We start from the raw sequence: 5,373 nt of genomic DNA, 5'->3' as shown, positions 1-5,373 counted from the left end.
CTAGCTTCAGTGACCGTACGATGTCCATCCAATGGCCGTAGTGCTTCTTCAACCTCTGGTCTTCTTGGTCCAGCCGCCCAAAGCAGCGTCGGTCGTGCCGCCTACTCCTGCCTCCCGTGGCCGGCTGTGCTGCCGCTGAAGCCTCACCGCCCCCATATTACTCCTACCGCTGGCCAAGCCATCCCTCCACTCACCCACACCCCCTGTTATTCTACGGCGACGGCAGCCTCACACCGCAGCCGAACCAGTGAACCCTTGTACTCCTCTCCGCGCGGGCTTCCACTACTCTGTCTTCCCCGACTCCGCGTCGTCCCCTTCCTAGGCCTCTCCGTCGTCCAGACCACCGCCCTGGTGCTCTCGGTGTGGCGTGGTCAACATGGTCAACGACCGACTTCCATCGTAAGAGTACTATACGTGGAGAGGCTGCAGCTGGGTCCAGGCGGCCGCAAGGAAGTGCCTCCTTATTACGCGCAAAATAATTATTCCTCCACCTTACAGCAGGGACCCACCGGACAGGCCACCTTATTTCGTGAAAAAAACGTTTCCCCCTGACTGCTCGGACCCACCGGATGGGCTAGCGTATTTCGCGAAAAAATGTTCCCCCCGCTGTCAGCTCGGACCCACCAGAAGTGCCTCCTTATTATGCACAAAAAATGAATACTCCCCCTGCTAGCTGGGACCAACCATGATGGGAGGCTGACTTGTGGGCCTACTAAGTTGACTGGGATGGGGGCCTTTGTCAACTTTAATCAATATGAACGATTCTAGCTCCAATGACCGTACGATGTCCATCCAACGGTCGTAGTGCTTCTTCAACCTCTGGTCTTCTTGCTCCAGCCGCCCAAAGCAGCGCCGGTCGTGCCGCATGCTCCTGCCTCCCGTGGCCGGCTGTGCTGCCGCGGAGGCCTCACCACCCCCTACTATTCCCACCACTGGCCAGGCCCTGCGACGACGGCAGCCTCACACCGCAGCCGAACCAGTGAACCCTCGTACTCCTCTCCGCGCGGGCCTCCACTGCCGCGTCTTCCCCGGCTCCCTGTCGTCCCCTTCCTAGGCCTCGCCATCATACACCGCCCTGGTGCTCTCGATGCGGCGTGGTCAACATGGTCAAGGAACGACTTCCATCGGACGTGGACTATACGTGGAGAGGCTGACAGCTGGGTCCACGGCCGCAGCAAGGTAGTGCCTGCTTATTACATGCAAAATAATTATTCCTCCACCTGACAGTGGGGACCCACCGGACGGGCCACCATATTTTGTGAAAAAAATGTTTCCCCCCTGACTGCTGGGACCCACCAGCTACACCTTCGCACACAAGGAAGTGCGTCCGGGCAAAAAAACCAAAACGATTCGCCCCCCTGACTGGTGGGACCCACCAGCTACATCTTCGCACGCAAGGAAGTGCCTGACAGTCGGGACCCACCTGGTCGAAGCGTACGTAGCGTTGTCATTCTGGTCGCGAACGTGTACGTACATATGTACTGTCAATGTAGAGGCGCGCACATGTCGTAGTAGAGGCGCGCACGTAGCATGTACACGTACGTATAGTGGCCAGGGTGCAAGAAAGAAAATACGGCCACGTATGTGTACATACGGGTGGGGTCTCGAACGCCTACTCGCGCATATGTACGGCCAGGGCTCGTGTACATGGCTGGGTTGGAACGGAGAAACAATGTCGTCGTCGTGTTGATGGGGAGGCAACGGAATGCTTCATGTTCATGGGGAGGCAACGGAATGCGTCGTGTTCATCGGGAGGGCTTGGACGGAACAGGCGATGGAAACGAGGCCTGGCGTACCGCAGAATGGAGGAAACGGCCTTTTGTTCGACCGACCACATTCGAAACGGTATCCTGTTCATCGGGAGGGGTTTGGCGTACCACAAAACGGAGGAAACAGACCTCCTACTGTCGAAACGGGGGTCCTGTTGATCGGGAGGGGTGTGGCGTACCGCAAAACAGACGAAACGGACTTGTGTTGGAGCGCTATGGTCGAAACGGGGGTCCTGTTCATCGGGAGGGGTGTGGCGTACCACAAAACAGGACTCCACGGGATACTGTTCATCTCCACCGTCGACCCCCTCCTGCCTCCACGAGCTACTATTCATCCACCGTCGACCTCCTCCAGCCTCCACCTGCGACTGTTCATCCACGGGCTCCTGTTCATCCAGCCTCCATTGCGTGCTACTCCATCGGCTACTGTTCAACCACCCCTCTCCACGGGCTCCTGTTCAACCACCCCTCCACGAGCTACTATTCATCCTGCCCTCCACCGTCTACTGTTCATCCTGCCTCCACGGAGTGGTCCTGTTCATCTAGCCCTCCACGGTGTCCTATTCATCTAGCCCTAACCGGCTCGATCAATCGGGGTCCTGTTCATCCAGAGGCAACACCACGGGGTCCTGTTCATCCACCCCCACCGGGAACTGTTCATCCACCCCCCCCCCCACAACGCTCACTGTTCATCCAGAGGCAGCATCAATCGGCTTCAGTTAGCAGCAGTAGCGAAGGAATCACTCAATCGGGTTCAGTTAACAACCATCGATCGATCGCTCGGGTTCAGTAACGCGTAGCCTGCAGTGCAATCGCTCGGGTTCAGTTAGAGCCTAATGCCTCACTCGGGTTCAGTTAGAGCCAATGCCTCGCACACACACGCGTATGTGTACGAGAGAAACGCGCATTGCTCGGCCCCCGACCTCCCACCGTAACCGGGAACTCCCCAAAATTTTCTTCCACCTTGCTTCTACCACGGTTTTTCCCGTCATGGACGGCCTAAAGAATGTCATGCAGCTGCGTCTCCGTCCCGCCCAGGACGGAAAGCCCATTTTCTGTAATGATTTTTTGTCATAGAAGTAGGAGCCCACCACATCTGTGATGATACCGGATTTTGTCACAATTATCGTCATAGAAGTGTCATATGTATGACAGAAAGCAATTTCATTCAGCCCAAAATGTCACGGATGTGTCTTTTTTTGTAGTGGGCAGAACCCAACAGGGCATGCCCAGGTGGGTTGTGCCCACCTCGGTGGCCTCCCGCACCCCCTCTTTACCCTATAAATTCACAAATATTATGAAAACCCTCGGGGTTAACCTAGATCAGAAGTTCCGCCACCGCAAGGCTCTGTAGCCACCGAAAACCAATCTAGACCCCGTTTCGGCACACTGCCAGAGGGGGAAATAATCACCGGTGCCCATCTTCGTCATCCCGCGGCCACCACGATGAGGAGGGAGTAGTCCACCCTCAGGGCTGAGGGATTGTACCAATAGCTATGTGTTTAATCTCTCTCTCTCTCTCTCTCGTGTTCTTGAGATACCACGATCTTGGTGTATCACGGGTTTTGTTAATATAGTCGGATCATATGGTGTTTTCCCCTCTCTATCTTGTTGTGATGAATTGAGTTTTTCCCTTTGTGATTTCGTTCTTATCGGATTGAGTACTTTTATGGATTTGAGAGCACTTGATATATGTCTTGCATATGAATACTCGTGGTGACAATGGGGTATCATATTTATTCACTTGATATGTGTTTTGGCACTCAACTCGTGGATTCCTGAGGTGACATTGGGGTAATCTATGCATAGGGGTTGATGCATGTTCTCGTCTTTTGTTTCTCTGGTAGAAATCTTGGGGCATTCTTTGAGGTTCTTTGTGTTGGATTGAGTATTATGAATCTCAATTTGCTTTGGTGTTATTTTAGTACGAACTCTTGATAGATCGATTGGAAAGAATAGCTACGTGTTATTTTAGTACAAACTCTTGAAAGATCGATCACAAAGAATAACTTGGTGTTATTTTAGTACGAACTCTTGGATAGATCGATCAGAAAGAATATCTACAAACAACTTCTTCTTATGTTATTCGCTAGATATGAACTTTGGAGTGATTCTTCATCGCACGTTGAGGGATGGTTATATGATCCAATTATATTAGCATTGTTGAGAGATTGCACTAGCGAAAGTACGGACCCTAGGGCTCATTTTCAAGCATTGCAATACCTTCTTTGTGTCCGTTTAATATTTGCTACCTTGCTGTTTTTAATTGTGTGGATTATAAAAATATATTTCTACCATCAATATTACACTTCTATCACCATCTCTTCGCCGAACTAGTGCAACTATACAATTTTCCATTGTATTGGCTGTGTTGGGGACACAAGAGATTTCTTGTATTTGGTTGCAGGGTTGTTTGAGGAGACCATATTCATCCTACACCTCCCACAGATTGATAAACCTTAGGTCATCCACTTGAGGGAAAATTTCTACTGTCCTACAAAACTCTGTGATTGGAGGCCCAACACGAGTCTACAAGAATAAAGTTGTGTAGTAGACATCAGTGTCTGGCTTGTGGCTGTGGGTGGATGGCTGCTGCAATGGCTCCGTCTGGGTGGCTGTTGAGACTTCTTCCAATGGCTTCATGTACTTGACACGGGGATGGAAGTCATTCATCCGTGCCCGCAGCTTGGGCCAAGGACATCTCCTCCATTTCAGGCTGGTTGGATCTAATACGTTCTTCATGGAGTTCTTCAGGGGCCTCCGGCGGCCGCCTGGAGAGCTGCACGGAGATCTAGAGAAGTAGCAACGACTCCTCCTCCAGTGGGAGCGAAGACGATGAGAGCTCTCCAAGCATCAAGATCGAGGACGATGATTCAGACTGAGTACAAATGGTACTTTAGTTGAATATTGAAGACAAGTCGTGCCTAGATCAAGTTATTTCCCTTTTAGTCTTATATCACGGCCAATGTAACCCCGCGGGGACACAAGAAAACATTATCGGGCACCTTTGGTGAATATCCCCTGTTTATTATGTTTGATGAATGTGTGTCATTTCCCTTGTTTGATTATTTTTTGTATGGTTTATTCCCTATGCTATTTGAAAACTTGTTAGTGCGCACACCTGCCGCGAGCGCTTGAGGAACGGATCCTTAGCAGCCTGCTGGAATTGTCGCTACTAGCAAGGTCTATTGACGGCAATGACACACCTACTTAGATTGTTGAGCGGACTCATAACAAAATAAGAGCGCATCTAATCACGACAAGGTTCCCTCGCGTGCAGGTTTTCCATACAAAATCCAAAAACGCTGAAGGAAGATAGCTCTACAACAAAGAAATTTGTTTGAAAAAAAATTTCAACTTAGCTTTCCTTTGTTGTACTTCTTGTCATGGAATATTAACTTGAACGTCACTTGCCGGTGTCCATACCATCACCCCTCGGCAAACTTGTACGCGAGGCAACCTTCTGTCTTTTGAGAAAAAGAAAGAAGAGAAAATAATGATATGGAACCTTGACTATTCATTAATCATCCATACAATACAAGCATATCACAGGATCACAGAAAACACATACTATTAAACATGTGAATTGACAAGAGTTGTGAAA

Source organism: Triticum aestivum, chromosome 7A, assembly GCF_018294505.1.
Source record: "Triticum aestivum cultivar Chinese Spring chromosome 7A, IWGSC CS RefSeq v2.1, whole genome shotgun sequence".
Classification (NCBI taxonomy): domain Eukaryota; kingdom Viridiplantae; phylum Streptophyta; class Magnoliopsida; order Poales; family Poaceae; genus Triticum; species Triticum aestivum.
The sequence above is the reverse complement of the archived record's forward strand: the minus strand, read 5'-3'. Positions refer to the sequence as shown.